This window comes from Diadema antillarum, unplaced genomic scaffold (assembly GCF_040938485.1).
Source record: "Diadema antillarum isolate AM-2024a unplaced genomic scaffold, OU_Dant_1.0 seq00001411_RagTag, whole genome shotgun sequence".
Lineage (NCBI taxonomy): Eukaryota > Metazoa > Echinodermata > Echinoidea > Diadematoida > Diadematidae > Diadema > Diadema antillarum.
The window spans coordinates 266,209-292,943 of NW_027272165.1; the positions used below are offsets into that span (position 1 = coordinate 266,209).

General features: G+C 38.6%; 1 pseudogene; it reads left to right on the plus strand.

Annotated features, from left to right (window-relative positions):
- Window positions 1-5,514: 5,514 nt before the first annotated feature.
- The window catches only part of LOC139709187 (F-BAR domain only protein 2-like), a 169,081-nt pseudogene continuing 147,860 nt past the window's right edge, over window positions 5,515-26,735 (plus strand).

Genomic DNA, 26,735 nt, shown 5'->3' on the forward strand with positions numbered 1-26,735 from the left:
CACCTATGAGTGTGCACTGGTGTAGTGTAATAGTGTAGTGTGCACTGGTGTAGTGTAATGGTGTAGTGTGCACTGGTGTAGTGTAATGCATTTTGTTTGACAATGTTCCAGTGGCTTCCAGGTTACCTCAACACTACACTGCTTCATGAGCTGCAAGTGTGCGTGTATAAAAGCAAAGATGCAATATTTGATCACAACAAAATTGTGTGGTCATGACGATATCGCAATGATGCAATAACAGTAAAAAAAGGTCTGTCAGGATGGACTGCATGCAGTTTGAATGTGTACGAGTGATGGTGTGAGCGGAATTGGTCAGATCTGCTCTTTGACTACCTATGGGTATTTGCCACCAAGTTGTTAGTACTAAAAGTGTAAATGTTTGATCATGTGCAGATATACATAGCTCTCTATCTATAGTCTGTTGATTTGATGCACTGTGTTTGTATTTCATACTGTAAAAGTAGAAATTTTCGCGCATTTCATACAACCAGAAACTGGTACGAAAGTAAAAGCATGTGAATATTTTTGCATGCCATATGTTCCAGTACTTACTTTCTTGATTCCGCGGAATTAAAAGCACGAGGAACTCTACTTACTGGGCCGAATGCAAAAAAATTAGTCGCGCGAAAGTATCCACTCTTACAGTAAGTTATTGAATGTAGTATGCAAGCTTACATCATTGATTAGTAATAACATATTGCATTATATTGTAGAGTGTAATCAAATGAGTTCTGTAGAAATGATGTGGTAATGAAGCATATTTTACTTAATTTCCCACTGCTGAAATTCATTTTAACAAAACGGATTCAAAAGTGTGTTTTGAATTAATGTCTTAAAAGAAAATAGAGCTATTAGAGAGTTCAATTTAAGTGTATGCATTCCACTCCTATGTGCTACATGTTTATGTGTACTGCCAGTGTCATATTGTTTCATATTTGTACTTAGGACATTGCCATTCCTTCTTCATTGATATATAATAATTATTCATATTTTTTTTTTTGCTATCATAGTGAGAAGCTGTTTTTGTAGTTCCATTATGGAACTTTTAATGGTTCATGCCATTGTAACATATTCATGTACTTTTGGATTGATGTACTGTATGTGGAAGTACCAGTACTAGTATTTGATTTTTGAAGTGTTATTGTATCCCACGAACAGAGTTCGGAGGATACTATGGATTTGGCCTCATTGCGCCGCGTCCACCGCGTCCGCCACAGAGATTTTCTTGTGAGCGCTCTACTGGCTGCAGTTCTTCTTCGATCATCTTCAAATTTAGCATGAAGGTGTATTATGGTAAGACAAAGAAGCCTTTTGTTTTTGTTGGTGGCGCCCTCGCTTGTTCCGTCTTTATACATGAAAAGGTAAATTTAACAGTGTCTGCTTGTGTGTGCGACACTGGCCTTGTTTCTCGACCAATTTTCTTCAAATTTGGTATGTAAATGTATCATAGTCAAATCTATACACCTACACCTATTGATAATGCTGCCCTCACTGTTCCACCTTTTACAGGGTCAAAGGTCACCCTGATCATGTCAAAATTTGCAAAAATGCATGCTTATTTAGACAATAACTTGATTGTTACTGAATTTTACTCAGACTTGCTAAAGAGGTGTATGGGTGGTCATTCTACATGAAGGACAGAACAGTTTGTGGTGACGGCGCCCTCAGTGTTCTGACTTGGAGGCCATGTCACATTTCTTGTATATGCTGTATAAGCCACATTTCTTGTCGGATTTTATTCAGACCTGTTATGGAGGTTTATGGGGAGTTATTCTAGGTAACAAAAGTTTTCATTGCCAGCGCTCTCATTGTTCAAACTTTTATAGGATGACATGTCATATTCCTTGTATGTGCTATATGTACTAGCCTCATTTCTCGTCAGATCTTATTGTATCCTGCGATAGTTGCTATATTATACAACATTCTGGCCTAAAAAGTAATCCAGATGGGGTATGGGAGACGGGTTCAGGGGATACATGTGCTCGATTGCGAGTGCTCTAGTTTTCAAGATGGTTTATTCGTGATATTGTTTGGATGCACAGAGATGTAGATTACCCTCTCAAGAAACCATATGACATGATATTAAGCATTCAAGAAAAGTATGTCACTGACAGAGAATGATGTAAAACAAGGAGAATGTAAGTTTTGGTGATTTTATATGTGAATGGGTAGATGTTGTTTGTGTGGGTGTGTGTAGCCTGTTGTTTGAGCAAATGATAAAGCATTCTATTGTGCCCATATTAGCAAGCAGATGTATATAAACATTGATTATCTGAGAATCTTGCCATTCCACGAATCTTGATCAATATCACATTAATCATACACACTGAAATAGCACTATGTGTATATTATGCAATACTATCCTGTATGCTTTTGCCCCCATTTCTCTGACTATTGTGCATGATGCCATCAATTCATCTTTGATTGAGTGATGTACATGTAACTGAAATCAGATTGTTATAATTGGTACACAATAAAATTGTATGTGTCTGTGTAATTTGTGTAGACATGTGCTTTTTCACTGAATGTTGTGTGATGTGTGTGATACAAATATTTTTGAGAGATGTTATGGAGCAGAGATGAAAATCATACTATTCTTGTATTCCTTATTTCATACACATGTATATTCGTGGATCACATGAGTTATACACAAATACTACACACACATAATAATACATACATATATGTATAAATATATGTATGTAAATAAATAAATGTATATAATGTATATATATATATATATATAGAGAGAGAGAGAGAGAGAGAGAGAGGGGGAGAGAGAGAGAGAGAGATACAGGGCTGGACATCAGTGGTGGTCCATAACTCCAGGGCCACTCAAAATAAGTATTGATGGTGGGCCACTACATTTCCAAAAAGGTTGGTACAGTGGCCCGATGAGGCAGCTAAAATTCAAAATGAATTGCTGTATTTTATTTTATTTCGGGCCCCTAAAATTGATTATAGTGGCCCAAACAGCCACCAGAGAAAGAAATCAGTGTCGAGCCCTATATAATTATGTATTATATATATGTGTGTGTGTGTGTGTGCGTGTGTGTGTTGTGTGTGTGTGTGTGTGTGTGTGTGTGTGTGTGTGTGTGTGCATATTATACTGTATGAATGTTATGGAAAGTTATCATATGGGGGGTGTGGCATAACTTCACTTTCACATCCAGCTCCAACAACCCAATAAACATTCCACACTGGGTAAGAAATAAACATAAATTAAGAAATAAAGGAGCCAGCAGAAAATATTCCATCCCTAATCTACTGCAGCCCCCCCCCCCCCCGCCCCCAAACACAGACTGGTGAACACTTTTTGTAGGAAAACAAACACAAAATGAAAATGAAAATAAAAATGAAGGAAAAATCAAACTGCAAGACCAAGCGTTTGTCAATACAATCTAAATGTATAGCCTATCTAAAACGCGTTCATTTAGATAATAGTACACTGTAGTATAAAGTGTACATTGATATGCTCATTAGATACCTCCGCCAAGTTAGGAGGATTTTTTTTTTTTTGCCGATTTTGGTTTGTTTGTCTGTCTGTTTGTCTGTTTGCAAAATAGCTCAAAAAGTTATGAAGGGATCTAGATGAAATTTTCAGGAAAAGTTAGTAGTGATGACACAAGGAACAGATGATTAAATTTGGGTAGTGATCTGGATCGCGGTTTGGTTCCATGCAGGACGGGTTCCAGGATTGTTGTTGTTGTTTTTTTTTAAGGATTCTTTGTTATTGGAAAATATGACCATTTTCAGCATTTTGTGCTTGCAAAGGTCTGCGCTCTCCGAGTGATTTTGTACTTCATGTACGATATAGGCCTAGAAGTATAGGCATTAAAATTTTGTCTGAAGTGAAAATAAGTGACATCTAATCAAAATAAAGCACAATCTTGTACAACGTACTAGGCCTATTTCATTGAGAAAAAAAAAAACAAGTAAAGCTTCTCGGGTTGCCACAGACTGCAAAGATTGGTCTTTTGCTGCAACCGGGGCATTCTGGTATTCCCGTGATCTAAAGTGATTCCATAAAATTAACATTTCTGTGGTTTTGCATCAACTTAATAACATGTGCCTATATTCCCGAAAGCCTATTTGGCATCGCACAACACATTTAAAGTTAGACAAAAATGCCATTTGCAGAGAGTTTATAGACATACAAACGAAAAGGAATCTTAGTGAAAGAATAGTGGTTCAGACAGACTACTGCGAGTATGCAAAAAATTAAGAGCTCCGTGATCATAAATGTTACATCAAGGCCCTGTTTTATGAAGAGTTATTGATTTCTATGGTAAGTCTATGGCAGCCTGTGTGCAAAGGAAATTTACAATCGATTATATCTTTTGATAAAAAGGGCCCCTGCGTTATCAAATAGCGGAGTCTTGACGAACGGTGTCTTTTTGATGGTTTGTTATTCCGAAGCTGCGTTATTCAGAAAACGGAATAAGATTCGTAATTCCGAAGGTTTGTTTTCGGACTAACAAAGCTTATTTTCATTTTCGAATTAACAAACCTTCGGAATAATGAACTTTCGGAATGACGCCACAAAATATTAGGATCAATGGACCCTATTTCATTTTCGGATTCTATAACGAACATCTATATCGGTAGGCTCTATACATACAGAATTAGTGTGTTTCAGAATAACGAACCTTCGAGATGTCAAACCTTATCTTATTTTCGGAATAATGAACGGGTTAAAACAACAACAACAACAACAACAACAACAACAACAACAACAACAACAACCACAACAACCAACAACCACCCCCCCAAAAAAATGAAACACCTTAATGAACCCACCTTCGACGTATAGAATAGTGTGTGACGAATTTTGTCATGTTGAAAATATAAAACAACGAGTACTTAGTATACGTTTACAGTCCAAGACATTTATAGGTATTATACACATTTTAAATGCAAAGTACTGAAGGGGTCGGACTGAAGCTGTGTATAACAGTAAAGCATTTTAAAAAAAAAAATCCACTTTAAGTTCATTCACAGGAGACGTCGCCAGTTTTTGTATAGAGATCACTTTTTTTTCCCGCGTAATTGCTAATATCAAATGTAGGAAACAATGCATTTTGATGGGTTGATGGCAAAACGAGTTAGCTCCATTCAAGCAAAGATGAGATATTTAGGATTAAAGCTGCTAAAGAAACAGAGAAAATAATAAAAAACATGACATATCCTTTTTTAAGAACCTGAAAAACATTGTTTTAATGGTACGTTACAAGCGAGGTGTCACTGGAAAGGTTTTATTTTAGCTCTATTTTGGTGATAAAGTTACAAATCGCTCTAAGCCTACTTTGCGAACAAACTCTTTACGACGTAGCATTTAAAATCAAATGTTACACAGAATGTGAGAAATATAATATCAATAACTACCAATTATACTACAAAAACGCCACTAACTTTTTTCCTGTGTTTTTGTTGAAAATTCAATGCCGTTCAACATTCGGATTCGTTTGGTACCGTCAGTCACAAAGCAGAATGTCGCCCTCTCTGGTTGACCACACTCAATGATGACAAGTGCCGCCCATGGAAAACCATATGAACGGAATAAGTGACCTCTAAATATCAGCCAATATGACCATATTTACGGAAAACTTCTGGGTAAGACATTGAATTTGTATTATTTATTAAATCAAGATGATGTATGATTAGTGTCATGAGTTCCTCAAGCCACTTGAGAAGGGTAAATTCTCTTACTTTATTGATCGTAGAGCGGTTGACACTTGTCCACCAGTCCCCACTAGCATTGCCATATCGGTGTCGGCAATTTCGCCGCGCATCACCGGTAGGCGTTGTATACAATTCTGTAGAGCCTAGTCTAGCCCGTAGCGCACCTCTCATAAAATTAATACCGGAAGTGTTTCGTGTATCCGTAGTAATCCGCTTTTAAGATTGACTCGAAGCCACTGTTATTCGGAAAGAATACACTTGAACAAAGTGTAGCGGTTCAGATCAATAGGGGAGGGTTTCTTTTTCTGTCATCCATGTCAAGAGGTATAGAAAAGAAAATTGAGTTCTCCAATGTACTGTACTGTTCCATCCATTCATTGATTGGACCCCCATTGATTGATTCAGTTGATTTACCTGTGGCTGTGTTGTGTGTCGAGAACAAGTGGACGTGCGTGTAGCTGTGTAGTAGGTAGGGATTGGGGGCACTGATCATGATACTAGTCTAGGTACGGTACCGGTAGCTTATACTATCACTTATTAAAACATTTAGGGACATGGTACTAGTGCGGAACTGAATAGAATCAACATATTAAATGGTCTCTGACTGACGTATGTCAGCACAATCAATAGCCTTATCAATATCATGTTTATAGAAAGTTAGAAACTCTACTTGATGGTTGTTTAGCCTGTAGTCGTAGTTTAGTTTAACTGTAGGGTCAAATGTTCATGTGTTCATGCGCCAGTGTGTGCATTTACTATCTGAACATGATTCATTGATTTCTCCTGTAAAATTAATGAAAACAAAGTGCACAGAAGGGAGAACTGATGGAATTGTATGTACGTACGTGTAGATCTACAAAGTACAAAATAGGTATTTCACTATTGCCGCGAATCACTGCTGGGACACGAAATTAACAACATGCGAAAATATTACAAATGAACAGGTAATAGTATTAAATAGTACACTTTCGATAGCCTCGGTGTCAAATCGTGAAAACATTGTACTAGAATATCTGTGACCTCATTCGTGAAAATATCTGCATGCAAAACAGCTTCCGCAGTAGATTGGTAGTTAGCTTTTTATATTGAACATTTGAAAATTATCAAGATAAGACAACCTAAACGATATGATGATGCGTAATGATGGATTGCCTGGTTAATGTAAAGAACACTAACTTATTACAATGGACTCAAAACATACAGTAAATGTAGTTCATTTTACCAGTGTACATTTGTAACACCTACAACTGTATCTACATTGTACACTGTACTGAGATAGCGAGGGGTTAACTGCGACCAGCAGCCCCAACGTACAACGTACAGTGTTGGGGCTGCGCCGTTTTGGCATTGAGATTTTAATGTTGTACCAAACGGGTGCCGTTCCGGCGCTGTATTTCCTTAATTTTTCAACAAAAACTACTAGGAATACTAACATGGGTCGATTAAACCTAAATGATTCACACCGGCGACTGTTTGATGCATTTCATTGCTTATGATGCAGAAAATACTGTCTTATAAGGCAAATATCTTCAGCTCACCGATGCTCACTAAAACTCACAATCACTTGCACATGCGCACAGCATGCATTCAGTCGGTACGTCCATTGACAGCTGTATCGCTCGCTACATGATGCATATATTCATTTCACCTTATATGCACCGTGCGATGATGCATTATTCATATCCTTGAGCATCCGTAACGGTGACGTCACTGTTCACGCATGCGTAGATGCGTACAAATGGATATACACGTTCAAAATAGCAGCAAAGCTCTCCACTAGGGCCGGCCGCTTACTCCTAAAAAATGTGGAAAATTTTGCAGTTTCCAGATAAATTGGTGAGAAGAAACAAGGCAATGGGGTAGTGTATATTTCATTTTTTATTGTCACTGTGTTTATGATAGAAATTTAGCCATGGTTTATTTGTGAAGTTGCCGTATATGTGGCAATAGGGAGTTGTTCTTGATTCTCACTTGAACGAAACTGCGAGGTAGCCGCCAGGACCCCGCCGCAGAGCGGCGGGTCTCCGGGGCTAGCGAGGGGTCCACTCAGGACATGTACGTGTACATTGTACACTGTAGGTAGGCCTACTGTTCTGGTTTAGCATTCAGTTGCTCATATGCAGATAAATAGGGCCCACATTGTTCTTATTAATAATTATCTGTGTGGGGTCATCGATTTATCAAGTATTTTACCATTGTGACATAAGAGATTGGAATTCACAAAGGATATAGACCTAATGTACATATTGTAGTCCTTTGATTATGCATCTTGATTGTGTATAATGCTCATGACTCATGTGTACATGTGTGCAGACAGACGTCTCATACTGAACAAATGCTGACACATGCCACGCATGTGATAATACATTTTGAAAATGCATGCTTGTTTTAGTCTATGCACTAGATGTAAACAATTGATTTCATTTAGATTGGGCCAATGTTGAGTACAAATGGTGATATTTAGAAGAGATAATCACAAACAAACAAATACAATCACGTGTGAAACCACTCCTGTTAGCATTCATTTTCCAAATGGATAAATATCCGCTAGCATCTACACAGATGTCCATAGGGCCTAGAGTCCAAAACACCTGAAGATTTTTTTTTTTTTAAATTTTACCAGAATCCCATGATAGAGTCGTTATCTATATCGATGCTGAGAAAGCTGAAAGATATTTGGTGATTTAAGAAATAATGATATTACAGAGTACTGTTATAATTGTCATAACTTTGATTTTTTTTATCCACTCCAGTATCTGATTTAAAATTAATTTCCATGGTAACGTAGACATTTAAACCTTAATTATCTTCTGCATTTACCTGTTGTGTTTTGAATCAACATCCATGAAAGATCCAAATATTTTGCATTCTTTGCCATGTACTCTACATCTAAACCTCAAAACCAATCTTTTTCAATAACTGTGCTTTGAATACAGTGTATCTGGTCAGCTTATGAATTCATAATTTCCGTGGTTTTGGAAATTGAATCAGGACATCTTAAAAGTCACCTATCTTTGGAAACCTTGGGGTCTTGGTAATACAGTGTTTGTAATTATAAGGTGACACAACTGTACATGTATTGCTCCTGCGACAATTGCTTTTACAGTGTAATTTTCTCCACGGACGTAGGGTTGCTGTTAAGGTTGTGATACGATTTTACGTGTAGATTGATGTACAAGTGTAAGGATTAGGATTAGGGTTAGGGTTATGTTTGTGGAGGGAATTCATCTTTGGCTTAGCGTGCCGATATTTCATGAGAGTAATTGTCACAGAAGCAAATGTTTTGGACCTGTACTGTAAAGATCCCAACAACTTTGAAAATAGCTGTGTTTGTTGACTTTCAAAATGTCAGGCTTTGTGGCATGTGATGAATTGCAAATACTGCATGTGCAAGATGTGTGATGGTTGTACCCTTTTGTTTTCAAAAACTTTATTTAGCCAGTAGCAGGTATACACTTTGTTTGTTTTGATTTTGGTAAAAAAACATCACATCAAGAGAAATACTGTATACGTGGTTTCTTTGGCGGTGGTTTTATTTTCGCGCTTTGAGGTTGAACTGCGAATTTAACATCACGCGAAAATGTTTTGAACCCGTCGCTTGTTACAACGCTATCATTACCGACCGCGAATTTAAACACATGCGAAAAAGTCGGCACCAATGGAAACCGCGAAAGTTTCTATATATTATGCAAAAGAAACCACTTTTACAGTACAAGGATGCATCTGTTATGAAATATTCCAAAGGGACTTTGCACATGGCTATTAGAAAAAGACCACCAAAGACCTCACCAAACAATATTGACTATTTACATAGTTATCCACACATACAACATTACTGCAATTTCATCAATACTCAGCTGAGCCAACCACTTGTACACAATACTGAGTGCACCAAATCATTGATCTCTGTACTGTACGTTTATTGACATGCGTCAGAGAGACACTTGCTTTCTGTTTGAATGCAAGATATTGTGAAATTTGATATGCGGCACCCCTGCCAGAGTAATTTGTTATTTCACAAAATAATCATACTGTTGACACCTTTTAACATATTGCCATGTATACAATGTGTAGAATCCGTACTTTCTCATGCCTTTAAGCCCCTCCCTGCCTGAAATAAAGGAAGATTGATGGGTCCTACATGTATATTGACCACCTGTTTACCTGTTCACTTTTTTTCTTTTTCTTTTGCTGAGGACCTATACTTTGTGTATGTGATACACATACTTCATCCACTTGTACAATGTATACTATACTCCATATACACTGCTCAGTATTTCATTTTTAAAACTGGGAATCCAGTTTGCTTACAACAGTACAACGCATAAAACAGTTTGCCAGGGTTGGATGTGTGGCCACTGTTTCTGATTTGTATCATTATGTTTCTGTTAAAACCATTAAATGTCCTTCACTTGCATTGCTTGTCTTTTCTTCATAGTTCATTTCAGAATAAACATTCCGGGCCATTTCTAGCTGAACAAAGTATGCAGTATGCTGTTATTGTTATTGTTTTATTGGGTGGAAATCCGTAGCAGCCCTGACCGAGTTTGTAATCATAGGTGCAATGATGGTTTCACAGTAACCTTCTGGGTATAGCTTTATAGGATTAGAAGGCAGCTTGACCAGTAGAGATACGGCCAGCCTTGCAGACCAAACTGTTTGATTCGCTGAGGTGATTAAGGCAGATCATGGGTATTGTGCCACTGTCCTAATGTGACCGTTGTGACCATGTTGGGGAGGTTAATCCAACTGAGTCACTGGTCAGACGGGGAAAGGGTCAGATTGGGACAGTGGAAGTGTGAGGGTTCGTAATACAACTGTTGTACAATGTCTGGTGTCTGTATTGCTGACCAGTCCTATAGAGTACTTGTACATTGTAGTTGGAGCTGCCATATTGTATCACTGAGGCTTGGATCCTTGATGTACAGTCAAACCTGTCTATAGCGGCCACCCAAGGGAGATGAAAAGAGTGGCCGTTATAGACAGGTAGCCGCTATAGACAGGTTATCCAACTTTTGTCTGCATTGCCTACATATGTATCATCGTTGTAAAGTACTTACTTGTACTCCGTATGCACATACCTGTGTGTTTCATGCATTGAACAATGCTGGTGTTTATCAAGTTGTTGCACAGTAGCTTGTGTACAGTCATGAAGAAAGCTTTACACTTGTGCATTATTGTGACTGCATGAGTGATGAATGCAGCAGTGGCAATCACTGACCATTGTTGCCCATGAATGACTGGCCTGTGGCCACTACATGTATAGACAGGTTGAACATTCCAAATGTGTGGCCTCTGGCCGCGTTAGACAGGTGGCCGCTTTATACAGGGTCTTTTGGGGGGATTTTTCGGTGGCCACATACGGCAGGTGGCTGCTATTGACAGGTGGCCGCTAAAGGCAGGTTTGACTGTATTTTGTCCATTGAAAACATTCTTTCAAAACTCTGGTTGAAAATAGCTTTAAACACACTGACCCCTGCTGCTTCATTAAAAAAAAAACAAACAAAAAAAAAGGCTAAAACTCAGAATTGCCAATTTGGTGAGTTAACAGGGAAATGATATGCAGCAAAATCACTCAGGACCTTGATAGGTGAAGAAAATTTGCTCCTTGTCACCTACCAATGATCTCCACTATAACGTAGCTCAAGTCAAGGGCGAGTGAAAAAGATGCTTGGCTTTTAAATGCTGTATGCACCTGATGGAATATGCCGCACAGAGGAAATGTCACAATCCCTACAAATCCAGTTTGGTCAAACTTTTTATGCAACTTTCTATAAATACCCGTCCTCAGTAATGAGGAAGGAAATATTAAAATGATTATTTAATTGATCTTGTTTCTATTTTGACAATTTTGAGAGATAAGTCATTCACTTTTAACTTCATATTCTACACAAATATCTAATAGTATATGATTTACGAAAACCTGCCAAAGTTTGATCCCTACATGCAATGAAATAATCTCATTAAAGTTTTGTCATCTGAGTATATCCCTTCTGTCCAAAATTCCACTTCATATTCAAGTTAGCTTTAATGAATTGAATGTTTAAAGTCAAGTGATCATAGTGGTGTTGAGGTTTCATCATACTGGAATTGACCTACATTTAATGGTTAAAAATAAAAAAGGTTATGGAATAGAGTTTCACACGTCTTCATTAAACAATAATACCTTTGTACCTACGTTACCAGCATGTAACTGGCTAGTACAAATGAGCAGAAGAAATTATGTCATCAGGTTTTATGATACAAATCCCCATTTTTAAAAATGATAAAAATTATGTTTATAGTTCGAAATGTAGCAACTACAAACCTTCTTGTACCGTAAAAGTCATCATTCTTATGTCATGAATGCACAACAATGTAGGAAATGTCATTAATGAGACTGAGGCAACTTGAGATACTGTGACAGATCGCATTGAGCTGAAAGTTGTTACTGGCGAAAGTTTAGTGTTCCGACAGCAGCCGGTTTGGGAGGTGCGAGCCGCACACAATTTGCTGCCGACATCGCCAATCAGGCATTTGCCGTCTCGTGAACATGACTTATTTTAGGCGTTTGAATGAATGAATGTTTTGGTGCACCACAGTGAACTGCGGGAACCAGGATTCTGCTAATTATGGCACTACCAGAACGGAGCCACTCCACTGGCTTTGGGTAAAGAGCTTGCTCAGGAACTTCCTGCAGGGTACCTAGTCTAGCATGACATCAAATCAGACCCAGTTATCTTTTACTTACCTTTGTGTGGATGGCGTAAAAATGTTTTATCAGTGATACTGATATGCGGTCTCTTTGAATTGTAGACTGTGGAAGGAATCTATCCACAAAATGCTGGAGACTCAAATCTCGACTTAGTTTCTCCTTTTTTTTTCTGGCTGAATTATGAACTGTAGTGTACATTTTGTATAGGCCTACCAATTTACACATGTCATGATACATAGCTAAAACCTGGTCGATGGAATGTTCAAATTGTTATTACAATGTTAGTCATACAATGTATGCCTAGAGGTAGCTATGATGTGTGGATTAGTGGAAAAATATTTTTAAAACCTGGTTAATTGAAAATGTGATAGAGTTGCAATGACCATGTCTTACAATATATTCCCAGTTGTATACATGTACCTACATTTCCACACCTTCTTGTCACTATTGCAGTTACATACATGTAGAGATGTTAATATGCAGTTCACCTTGAAGAACTGTGCTGATCTGTAAACATGCAATATTCTATATCAATCTCACACACGTTTTGAGTCAGACCGATGCCCTGTATTTATGAGGAATGGGTATGAATCATCACGTTGAAATGACCAAGAATATCTTTGAATGCCAGGAGCTTCTAATTATCACGTTTTGGCAGGAATGCCATTCATTGTCCCGTAAACACAAATATGTAGTGTGTACATGTGTCACCTTGTTGGCCTGAGTCATGACTGGGTGAATCAGCCCTGGTCTGAATTGGTAGACCATGCCTCCCATCCTGGCTTTGGGAGGGCTCTTGCGAGTGAGTGCGAGTTACGCCAAAGCGATTAAAATCTGTAGGAAATTGTTGCGGATAACTTCACCCCGAGCTCTGCTGTGTGCTCTGCATTGATTGGTCGTTGGCTTCTCAGTCGGATATTCCACCCTCCTGTGTGTGTGCAATACAAGTCTCTTGCTACAGATCAATTGTTTTATTTAAACTGACCCCACTCGGTCTCATCAGCATGACAGAAAATCTTGCTATTCCGCTTTACTTGTGATCAACACATTAATGCAGCTAGTGGTCTTTGACCAGGGATTGAAGGTGGACTAGTCAGTCATCTGTCTGTTTTCCGTGAAACCTCTGTTCTGTGTTTGAGGGGGCAAACAGTGTGTGAGCATTGAGATTCTCAAAGTGAAGTACTCTGCAACCACCGATCTTTTCTTCCAGTTGACCACCTTTTGTTTTCAACTTTGTAGTTGTGGTCTACATGTACATGTATGTGTAACCATATTTGGCAAACTATTAGCTTGTTCAAGAATTTCTGTGAGGCTCCAGTATCCTACAGCTGTATCTTGCATATCAGTGGAAGGACTGGGAGAAAAGTTTGCGAGTGAATCATTTCAGTGATCTTGAGACTACCATGGTGTACAGTTGTATCAGGAATCTGTATACAGACTTGTGAAACCACTGAGAAGTGGTATCTACTGACATTGTAGCAACAGCTGTTCTGGAGACAAGGATTCACCAACGGATCCAGAGGAGGGAGGATCGCTACTTTGTCGATTGGACAGTTTCGAGTGCTCCAGTAGAAGAGGATTTTCTTTTTTTTTTTTCTTTTTCCCCCTCACTCCTGATTCACCATGGTTAAGACACAGAATGCCGCGCTGCGTCACTCCAGGCTTAATCTGTTCGGGAGCTCCAAGGACCTTGTCAAGTTGCAGGCTGCACAGGTATCACCCTTTCTGGTTTATACACTAATGTAGCCCTTTCACACAAATTTCACGTTAGATCTCCTGGGTACACATGGAAGATCTCGTAGTATGGAAGGTCTTGTGGAAGTCCTGTAATCTTGGGGTAAAATGCCAGGTGACTCTTCAGAAATGTTACCTTCGAGATGTCCCTGGTTTTAAAACTCCCGAGTGTCCTTGGGCACTCCAGCGTGATGCTAGGGTAGTGTGAAAGGCAATGCAAGTAAACTCCGGGGTGAAAAGCAAAGGTCGGCATACCGACAACGTCTTGTGGGTGTTTCACCCATGCACCATATCATGCATTTGAAATTCAACTTGGAGTTCATTCGCTAGTTTGAAAGAAATTTTTTCCTGGGTGTTCCATGTATCATTCCCTGTTGAATCTCTTGGATGCTCTGGATCCCCTGAGTGACCAGCATGAAAGGGGGCACAATTGACCTTAAGATTGTCAGGGAGATGAAGATGATTAGTATAGGATTATATGCATGCCCCCTTCCAATAATTGGTCTACTGTAGGAAGATAGGGCCAGTTTTTTCCCTTTTTGCCTTAACACACTGTCTTGAGAATACTGACTGCCTGTTTTCTCTTGCTGTGCTGTACAGTATTGTTTATCAGGCAGCATGATGCATTACATGCATTCTTTCCATTTCAGCAGTATGCAGGTTAAAGGGATGGTACAGTATTTGTGGAGATGAGAATTGGGCTTTTAAGTTTTTGCGAGGTACCAAGAAAATACTTATTAAAGAGTACAGAGCATACCATTTTAAGAGGATTTCAAAGTTTATTTGATGAAAATCAGGTTTGGAATGACTGAAACATCCAAAAACAAAGTAAAAAAAACCGATCGTAATAAAATGTGGGTCCCACACTTTATTAGAATCGCTCTGTTTTGGATATCTCTGCCATTTCAAAACTAATTTTCATCAAATAAACATTGAATTCCTCATGGAATTACATGCTCTTACACATTTCTCGCCAAAAAATGTTAGAAACCTGAAATTAGGTCTCAACCAAAACTATACGATCCCTTAAATGGAAGTGATTTAGGAGTCTCGTTGTTTGCCTCAACTGCTTGTGCCACACCACAACAAAGTGATGTGATACTGTGATCATCTCGTTCTCTTTCTTTATGCCTCCGCCCGAAGGGTGCCGGAGGCATTATTTTTTCTACAGAGATGAGGTTATACCTGTTGAGAACCAGCCGATTTTGCTAAGGCACTCATTTTCCATAGACACCTGCCCAAGTGTAAACTCAGGAATATATTGCCTCAGTGAGTTAAACTGTGAATTTGCCTTTTTGTGAGACAAGGGATTTTAATAATGAAAACAAAAAAAAAAACAGATAAGAAAACGTGAGCATTTTCAATCACTGAATGAGCAAATTGAAGAGGGTAGAAAGTCATGCGTGTGTACCATTTGGAATTGTATTCTGGTTGTAGATTCCACAGTGAAGACCAGAGATTTGCTGTTCATTAAACTCTATAATGACAAATGAATTATGTGAAATTCTGCACATATTTTGTTTTCATTGTTCTAATACTGTGACTTGAAAAATTCTGTCAAAGATCATCTATCTGGAGAAAGGAACATGGAATTAACTAGATATTTGAAAGAGCCCTAGGTGTTGCTCTTGACAATATTTTCTGAATTTCTTCCAGCTTGTTGTACCGATACTTTCACAGAATCATTTTGTTTACCCTGATCCATTTCTGTGATAATGACGTAAATCCTTTCTAAACAGAAACCATTTTGAATAGTGAGAATTCAGGAAGCCAGGTACCATCATGAAATCATTCACGGAAAAGATACAGGAAAGTGATATTATCACGAATGAGTACGGAATTCCTTCCATTCATTGTCGTAATGCCGTGAAGTCTTTCCAGTATTCAAATTATACATGCAATATGAACGAAGTATTGCAGTTGTGTTGTAAATTATGTAGGGTAAAAAATGAAATATAAATTGTAAAAAAAAAAAAACCAAAAAAAAAGGAATTACATAAACTATTAAAGTCATCAGGATGAACGCTGAGGAAAGTTGGGAAGATCAGTCATTTTATTAAAATGCATTACAAGCAGAGTTTATCTTGGATAGTTTCCTGTAATAAAGCTGTATAAAGTATGAAGCAGTTTCCTGAGAAATATAAGTAGGTTGGTGGTTCCAGCAATTAAAGTACCACATAAAAGACAAACAAACACACACACACACACACACACAAACACACACACACACAAATGCTGGGTGGTCATTAGACTCTGGATCCCAATTTTTGCTGAAATCTAAGAGTTAAGCGTGGACAAATGATGCATTGTATTTAAAAGTAGAGTATTCGTAACCATTTTGGTTCAATGCATTGAAAGCCACCATGAATATTGAAATCACAATTCATTCTTAATTTTTGTGAATAGGACTGTGAAATTGAACAAAGAATGTTACATGTAACCCATCACTTTTGTGAACTGGGAGTGTTTTATCCAAATAGGGGATTCATTTATAGCACCAATTTCATTCTGTGATCACAAATTTGTAGAGAGAGGAGTGAAAACAATTTTATGTTGATAAACTTGTATCGACTCTTGTGGGGGCTCTGCAATTTTTATGTACAATGTACATCGATGCCTTAGACTACAAATTTTGACCTCCCAGATGTCCACTCTCACACATGATGCCGTGAATTTGCATTCATGGCGTGACACTTTGCGGGAAAGCGGGATCATGGGTGCACTGCTATCACTTTACATGTAAATGTGACATCTTCATGCCATTCGAGAGTCTTGTAGACAACATCCCATCGCTTCGCCATGTGAGATACAGTATGTATACCACAGTGTAAGTGACCTGAATGAAATACAATGACGCTCGCATTTGGTATAAATTACATCATCTTAAAAGACATTTGCCATGAACTTCCAAAGGTTACAATGATTACCGCAGAGCCTACCGCTTGTGCACCTTCCGAGTTTGTCGCCCGGTGCAGGTGTGTCTTGCGTATTGTCGTGAAAAAGATGAAAGAGGACATACGATTAAAAGGCCCAACAATGTGGTTAACTGTGGTGTGTGTGTGTGTGTGTGTGTGTGTGTGTGTGGTAATGCATATCACACATGGTGTGAAACGTAAGCTGGTAGAAGTATACGGTGTAGGTTTCCTGAATAGGGGAAGTCAAGTCCATGGCAGTGAAGCCTTGAATGCAAGACCAGATCTTTAAAGGAAAAACAAAAACAAAACAAAACAAATGCCACTCTTCAAAAAGAGGAGTGGCAGAAATTCAATCTGTACTCTCAATCAACATATTTAGGGATACCTAGACCCATATGAAAACTGTAAAGATAGAAGACCTTTTTAGTTTTGCATTACTTCTTTTAGGGGTTATTGTAAAAAAAAAGCTATTTGTGGAAAGTTTGTTGCGATTTTTTAAAACTAATTATTCAAAGAGTTGTCGTGTTAATTATTAACTAACGAAAAATCCAAAACAATAACTAAAATCAACAGCCCTAGTGAAAGTAGAGAATAGTTTATACACTCAGCAAAAAAAGAAAGTAAACACCTTTTCAAGTTTATCTGTCTCATAGACTATCTGACTAAAAATGATGTTTTATATACCATGTTAAAGGTTATAAATTTAATTAGCTATCAACCTAGTAGGTCAATGAAAATGTTAACTTTACGCATGAGTGAACACATTCATTTTTCTCTTCCAAGGCACAAAAGTAAAAATTGCAAAATGGACAAGTTGTTGTTCAAGCGTATTTGCTCTCCCATATGATAATGACAACTACAAAAGCAAATTCAACACAATAGAAATGCAAATTAATTTGAAAGCATCAACATATGATCTCAATAATGTCCACAGCTGCAACCCTCCAAAGATACAGAAAGGCGAAAAATAATGGAGGAAAATGAAGAATCTTCTGTCAAATCTGCAGTCAAAAAAAATGGTAACAAAGAAAGTTAGATTTGAAACGCTATTCTAATTTAAGAAAATTTGAAATAATATTTGGTTCTTGAATTTGTCTCATGATTTCTTAAATTCCTTAATTAAAAGGTAAAATAAACAAATTCTGTCGATTTTATCACCTTTACGGCTTACTCCCTATGTCATTTAAAGTTTGAATTGATGGAAAATGCTTATGTTCCACCTTCAGTTTCCCCACTATGTTTTTGTTCTGAATATAAAGGGAAACAAGGGAACGGAAACCTATTTCTGCTATTTCATTCATGTCTCTAATTGCGTTGAATTGGTCTTTTGTTATCATTGCTGTCTTGGAGGATATTTGCAAATGAATTTCAATATGTCCAATTCTGCAATTTTTACTTTTCTGCCTTGGAGGACAAAAATGAATGTGTTCAATCATGCGTAAAATTTCCCTTTGTATAAACCTACCAGGTTGGTAGCCAATTAAATAATCTTTGATATGATATGACACATTCATTTTCATCAAATTCTTCTATGAAAAACATTAGATGGAAAAAGTGTTTACTTTCTTTTTTTGCTGAGTGTATATCAGTGAGGATGAATTGCCACCTCCCTCATCATATCATCATATCTAAATGATAATATTGTAATTCTCTTCTCTTCACTTTTACATTTGATACAATTTTGCTGTACATTGACAGTGATGAACATTATTGATTTCAATTTTCTCTTCTCACACTTCACATTTTTGTCCCCGCCGAACGAGTTCGAGCAGGGGACTATGAAACGGGCTCCGTACATGTGTGTGTCTGTGTGTCCGTCTGTCCGTGCGTCCGTCCGTGTGTGATCAAAATGTTCAATTTGCTACTTCCCTGTCATTTATGAGCCAATTTTGATTCTGTTTGCTTTATATGATAGCACTACATGGGAGCTTTAAAACTTCTACACAGAATTTCAGTTGTGACCTTTGACCTTGACCTTTGACCTATATTGTACATTTTGCTACAAAATGCTACTCCTTCGCCATTTCTAACCCGATTTCGATTCCGTTTGCTTTATGTGATGGCACTAGGTGAGGGCTTCAAAACTTCTACACAGAATTTTGACCTTTGACTTCTTTGACCTTTGACCTTGATTTTTGACCTATATTGTACATTTTGCTACAAAATGCTTCTCCTTCGCCATTTCTAACCCGATTTCGATTCCGTTTGCTTTATATGATGGCACTAGTTGAGGGCTTCAAGACTTCTACACAGAATTTTGACCTTTGACTTCTTTGACCTTTGACCTTGATTTTTGACCTATATTGTGCATTTTGCTACAAAATGCTACTCCTTCGCCATTTCTAACCCGATTTCGATTCCGTTTGCTTTATGTGATAGCACTAGGTGAGGGCTTCAAAACTTCTACACAGAATTTTGACATTTGTCTTCTTTGACCTTTGACCTTGATTTTTGACCTATATTGTACACTGGCTACAAAATGCTACTCCTTCGCCATTTCTAACCCAATTTCGATTCCATTTGCTTTATGTGATGGCACTAGGTGAGGGCTTCAAAACTTCTACACAAAATTTTGACCTTTGACTTCTTTGACCTTTGACCTTGATTTTTTACCTATATTGCACATTTTGTTACAAAATGCTACTTCCGGCGGGGACATATATTACGCACCGCGTAATTTCTACTTTTCCTTGTTTGTTAAAGGACATGGAGAAGTTGGAGAATAGTGTATGGGTGCTGTGTAAAGGGGCTTTTTGTAAAAGATTTTAGAATTTATCATACCAAGTCATCCATAATTGTAGTGTGCATACAGATGTATATGAAATGACAACAGCGCCAGTGTTCAAGTGACCATGATCATGGGTGTTTGGACTAACATCGTCCTGTGCGTTTCCTTGACACCATTTGAAAGGCGTAATAATCAGAAGGCCTATTTCCATTAAAGAAAAAAAAATAGACATCTAATGTCAGTGTGACCATATTGAAAACTGGTTCTTGAGTCCATTTGGCACTTGAGTCTATTCTTGAAGAGTTGACGCCCATTCAAACTCTTTGCGTTTGACAAGATCGTGTCCTCTGACGTCACAAATTTAAGGCCGGTGATCTGCCGCATATATATCTACCATGTCATGCTCACAGATGTTAAAAGTTACCTGCCTGATCTCTTCTGCAAACTTTCCTCTTTGTGATCGATTTCCTTTTTGGAGAGAGCATTTTCTTCTCAAAAGGGGCAGCCCTGGTTTGGTAAAACCGAGCCAGGACTCTGGAGTACAGTATACACTGTACTGTATATTACCAAATTTCTCTATATTTCTGAAGCATTCCACAGGATAGCCTTCAAAGAGACCAATCCATTTCAAAATAGTTTCAAATTCATGGAAATTGTCTGTGGAGGGTGCACAGTGTAGTTGATCGAGGTATTTACATGTACATTGTACTCTACAGGGTTACCAATATGTGAAAATTTTATGCATTCCCATAGTGGTTGTTTCTAGCAGCTAGAAAGTCTGACCAAGGCTTGCCTGACCTGACAACAACTAGTGCATGCAAATGTGTTAAAGTATTGAATGTGTTTGGTAGGAAGAGCTAAAATCAGAGTTTTGTTACAGAAAATGTCAATAAATTTGTGTTGACTGTTGAAACAGCCTTTTCTCTTCATTCCCACAGGAGGATTACATTGAAACTGAACTTTCTCCATGATACAGTGCTTTTGTACTCTAAAGATTCCAATTCTATGAATTTCATTTGAGTGCTTTGAGTTTGCACCAAGGATCATAACTTTCCTGGTACTTGTAATGTCCATTTTCACTCAAATTTCACTGCAATATGGCACTTGTGTGACATGTCAGCATAATTGATGGAGTTTATTATCTGTCTTGGAACCCCATTTCCTTCTGTGGTGTCACCGACTTGTAGATACCATGTCATATTCGCAACTGAAAAATCAATGAATTATTGACCACTTGTGGCTCTTTCTCTTTGAAGAGGTAGTCCAATTTGTAGGCTTTGATTGTGTGTAAAATCCCATGAACAGTTTGGGTGATTGTTATGCCATTTATCTGATGAAAGCTGTTCCCAGATTTGTTCTCACAGGTTGATTGCACAATAGATTTTGAAAGTGCGGCCTTGCAAATATTTGTAAAGACTGACAAAGCTCAGAGATTGTCTTGCATATTCTGTACATAATGTGTATGTGCGCTAAATCAGCGATGTATGCAAACAATTTATGTATGTCTGTGTTCGGGGGTGGTGGGGGGGGGGAGATGGGGTAAAATAGTGTAGTATAGAATTTTTACAATTAAATATCATAGTAATTACATGTAGGCCTACATCACTGTTGGTCTGTTGGTCTTTGTAGAAAGGTTTTGTGTCTAAGCCATGCATAGGCCTACACAAGTGTCCCTACTGTATTATAAGCAAGATATACTTGGTATTTGCAGCGTGGAATTTTCATGAATTGGAGTCAACTGCCTTTTCCACAGCATGATTTTTTTGCCACTGGCACTTTTTATCCATTGTAGTGTAGACAAAAACATTTTAATTTCGCGAATCTTGGCTCTCGCAAAACTTGTGAAATTAAAATGAATACAAGCATTCTTTGTTATATGACAATATATCGATCAAATATGGTTTAAAAAGATTTCATGATGCTCATGTTGCTTTCCTGACAATTTTTCTTGCTCTAAACTCGGCAGGTATTTTATTAGACATGAGTGAAACATGAGAATTTTTTTTTCTCCGTGTTTTGATTGTAGATTTGATACAAAATTTACCAGCACTATTACTATCAATTTATAACTGTGACTGCAGAGAGAGCATTCTGGATCATCACCACCTCATTCCACTGATGGCATCTTTTATATCAAATCTCTCTCTTTTTAATGGCATCACAAAATGCAGTGATTCAAAGCACATTCCTTTGTGAATATCATTCCTCTCTCATTGATAGAGTGCATTTAAATACCGTATCATTCAACTTTTTTTATTATGAATGATAATGTCAAAACTTCTGCCTTCTTTTCTTCATATCTCTGGCTATGGCATTCCTGGCCAAACGTGCCCATTCAGAGCATGCATCTTCAATCTCATCGCAAATGAAAGAATGAATGAAAAAGAAGTGATTATACTCTCTTCCCCCCTTCCCTCCCTCCCTCTCTTTCTCTCTCTTGTTCAGTTATACACCCACCCACACACACACACACAAAGAGGCAGACAGACAGACTCGCCTCCTGTTGAGACGCAAGCCAGTTCATATCAAAACTCGATAAAGAAATGACATATTAAGAATCATTGTATGGCCGACAGACCATTCAGACGCTAATCTCGACCGTTCTAGAAAATGTTGTATAGATGAGCAGTTTCCTACTGCGCATGCTGTTATGGTCATGAGTGACAGCTATGGGGCCACCTTTTGTACGCGCTCCCATTAAGCCCCGCCCAGTTATATCGTTCTATAGTCACCATACGTTCATACGCAAAATGGACACGATGGAATGCTGATTCGTTATCGAAGTCTAGCTTGAAACGATGTTCTTACCGTCGTTTCTCTATACATCGTTTCATTTAAATATGCGTCTTTTCGTTAGTCAGTGTTCAGACGTATAGTTTTACCATTTTGGTAAAGCTATACCATTCTAGTACATGTATAAATTTTTTGCATCTGAACACCCTGACAGACACACTGTACACACACACACACACATACCCAGACCTTTCATGCACAATTTACATTTTTGCCTTTTTAAAAGGAAGGGTTGAGTCCGAAAAATGCATTGGTTTTCTCACAAGAAGTGGGGTTGTGTTTCAACCTTGTCCATGGGAGAGGTGGAGTTTCTGCTCTCAGCTCTGGCTCAATCAGTTGGTGGGGTCACTGTACTTTGCTTTCCTTGAAAGCTGCAATCACATACGTGCACTGGCAGACCAAGTTACTGGCATTCTTTGTCCACAATGTGTTGGCCATACATTACTGCCTACCAAATGTGATTTTGTGTAATTGTACAGTACTCCATCTAATAATCCATGTATTAATGATATTGAGCAATCCATTTCTCTTCACTGAACATATATTACCAGAGATGTCACAGTAAATTTTAGTGAACAGGTGTTTATGATACAAAGAAGAACTGGTGAGATATTGGAGGGGGGGGGGGGGGGGTAAGAACTAAAAAGGTTGAAAGGTCAAGGGTCAGGGTTGAAAGCATAGAATTTGTTTTGGTTCTCCAGTCCTCTTTGATGTGAATCTGCTACTTCTTTTTTCGTTACAGGGCGTAAATATATTCTAGGAAGCAAAATAATATGGGCACATGGTCTGGAAGCCAGACTATCTTTGATTAGATGTAGTCTAAACTACTTGTAAGAACATCATTGGGCAAAAGTTTGAAGGTGGTATCAGAGCTACATGTATGTGAGACCGGTTGCAGTCTGTGGCAGAATGGATCCCCTATCAGGGGCATGATTCAGTTACTGTGACAGCAGTAACTGATGTGGTAGGATTCTTGGACAAATAGAAACAGTAACTGGCGGTAATGATACACGGGCTTGCGACTGGCCCTCTGAAGTGGCATTTGAGAACTGAAATTTAAAACTGATTCCAAAATGGGCCAATGGACTCTAGATAATTTGTTGTTGGGGGGGGGGGGGGGGGGGCCTGCCGTTATGGACGGGTTATTTGTCACATCTGGAACCAACCTTTCCTCTACTGGTCTCAAGGAGAACCAAACCTCTAGGTGTCTGGTGGGGCAGAGACCCACTCTCCGGGCTTCCTGTCTCCCTCCGGCTGGAGGAAGGAAAGGCTAAACGGCTGAAGCGTCAGGAAAGTCGGGATGCACCTACCGGAGTGTGACAAGATCCTCTGTTCTGGCGCTATGCAGATCTTGCTTTCCCATTTGTTGTGTTTTGTTCAGTTTTGTGTGTTTGTATGTGTACACATACATACATGTATATGTCTCTTGCTTTAAACAAACACCCCTGGTATCGGAGGAAAAGATTATATCCGAATATGTTTGAGTTTGCCTCGCTCACGTACCATTGCTTCGTGGGGAAACAGCTGGGACAAAGATAGCAAGTTTTCCTTCCACTCGGTGGCCATGCATGGCCCAGGGAGTCTGGAGGAACTGCCTGTCTCGACATCAGTCTCGTACCTACAATATTGTACATCTTTTCTTTTTATCGTTTGCAATCATTAGACAGGAATGATGATAGTTTGAATGCAAATTATGTTTCTAAACTTTTGCAGCATCAGAAGAAAAAGACATTGTTTCATGAAAACTACAAGCTGAGCATATGCTGCACAAGGGAATGAAGTGACTGAGCGAGGGAACGGTTCTAGAGGGATGATGGGTGAACCCCCTCCCCCAAGAAGGAGTTTTATCATTTTTAGGCTTTAAATGGTGCAATGAGGGCCCTGTGGTTTAAAAGTTGAGATCAAATGTAAGTAAGAATATTGATCAAAGTCTGTGAATACTCAATTCTGATTGGCTGATAACAGACGTAGGATACACCTGTATGTTTGACTTTCTGACTTATGTTTTAACTTTAACTTTCAAACCCGTTGAAGACGAGTCCCAAGTATCCTCGGGCAGGTCTATGGAAAATGTGTGTTGTACTTGTAGCAGTATATCAGCTCGTCTTCAATGGGTTAATGTGGAACAGGGCCTGGGTGCATACTAAATATGATATTTTGACTTATTCTAAAAGAGAAAAATTGCCTCAAAATGTGACTTTTTGGTGCATGCATGGAAATTCATCTTGTGTGTGTGTGTGTGTGTGTGTGTGTGTGTGTGTTTGTGTGTTTGAGAGAGAGAGAGGAGTGAGAAAAACAAAAAACAAAAACTTGTCAGGGGTTACTGTATATGAGCATGAGAAAGACCCCTGAGGCTCTTGAGCCTCACGCCTAATATATCAGACTTCAGTTGGTACATCTGCACCAGCTGTATGACACATGAACTTTAGTGTCTATAGCGGACATGTACAGTAGGAAATCCAACTGTTAGCTGTTTAGGAAATGGTCTCCAATTTGCCACTCTTCACAGCATCACCAGCAGGAGCGAAAACTGACACCCCATTAATACCGAGCAAAAATGGTAACCTTTTGACAGTCGTGCCATGTCTACCCTCCCAGGAATGGTTGCGGGACCAAACACAAAACGCTAACACAGACACAAACACAAACACAAACACAAACACAAGATGAAAATCATGCCAGACTGTCTTGCACAAATGCAGGAGAACCTGCAGAGGTCGTGCAGTGTCATTGCCAGTATATTAAAGAAGTCGCAGCACTCCAAATCCAAGGTCTTGCCTTTGAGGGATCACACACACACACAAAAACCCTAGATGTGTTAATATACACTGTCAAGCCTTGTTTAAATGTAAACAGAGTTGATTTGTGATGGTGTAACATTTAGGAGAGTACAAATTGTACATTATCTCAATTAAGTATCCATTAATACAGTACTGTATCTCCAAAAGAAAAGAAGAAGGATTGGACTGCAATGTCCTGCTTTGTGAACAGTCAAATTCACAATATTGTCTACAGAGCTCTGTATCTCCTGGGATTTTCCCTGTTTCAATGAATGGATGGAAACAGTGTACAAAGTAGCCGTAGTCTGCAGCTTCATGGTTTGCACGGGGAACATTGATATTAAAGGATATTTTTAACCAAAAATCCATTTAGAAAGTTGGCATTATTACAAGCATGAATCACTGAATAAGTGTATCCTTTGTAGTAAAATCAAATAAGGGGCACACTCGTGACCATAGTATGGTGATGTAAGAAATTGCTTCCGTATGCATACATACAGATTGTAGATGGTACTTTATACCCTACCCCATGTTTTGATAAGGAATGCTATCCCATATTTTTACAACATATCTATACATATATAGATATATATTTTTTTTTGTGGGGGGAGGAAGGGGGGGGGGATTGAGAAGTAAAAACGGGGCTTAAGTTTGCCGTCTGAATTCAGACTATCATTTGACTATAAAACTTGTCTCTGCGTGTGTTTGCCTGTGTGTATTGGGATGGGGGAAGGGTGATCGTTGCATCACTCTATAGTACACTTTTGTGATGCTTGTTCGTACGGTTCTCCCATAAAAAAATCCATGCAAAGCACCAGTGTTATGTATGTATACTGCGGCTCTGTCAATTCAAAATGTCACCGAGCTAATTCACTCCATCCCCTGAAGTCTAGACACCCTCTCTGAGCTCATTTGATCAAGTTACTGTCAGCCCAGCTCCTAATAGTCGACATTCAATTTCCACCATTAGGCAACAGGCCTGTGAGCTTTGTGCATCCCTCGGATGACATCCCCCAACACTTTCCACATGATGTTGGAGTTTGTGTTTGTGTGCTTTTCTCAGTGCACATTGTACATGTGTATGTGTTGTGTCAGTTTTCATTTCCCACCATATTTGCTGTCCACTATGTGACTTTTCAAAGAGATGTGCATTTTCTCTTCCACTTGGAAGGCAGTTTGGGTAATCAGAGGTCCTCAAGTTAAAGAGTATAGAAAAGTCTTGAACACACAGTCGCCATTAAAGATGGAGTTTTTATATCTACGCAACAAAAAAATCAGATACCACCCCCCCCCCCCCAACCAGATTGTTCATTGAAACAAGATTGAAAAAGTAAGCATGACTTGGTTTGTGTTGGTCTCGGTACAAGAGGGTACAAAGGGCACTGTAAACCCATAATGCCGTCATAGTT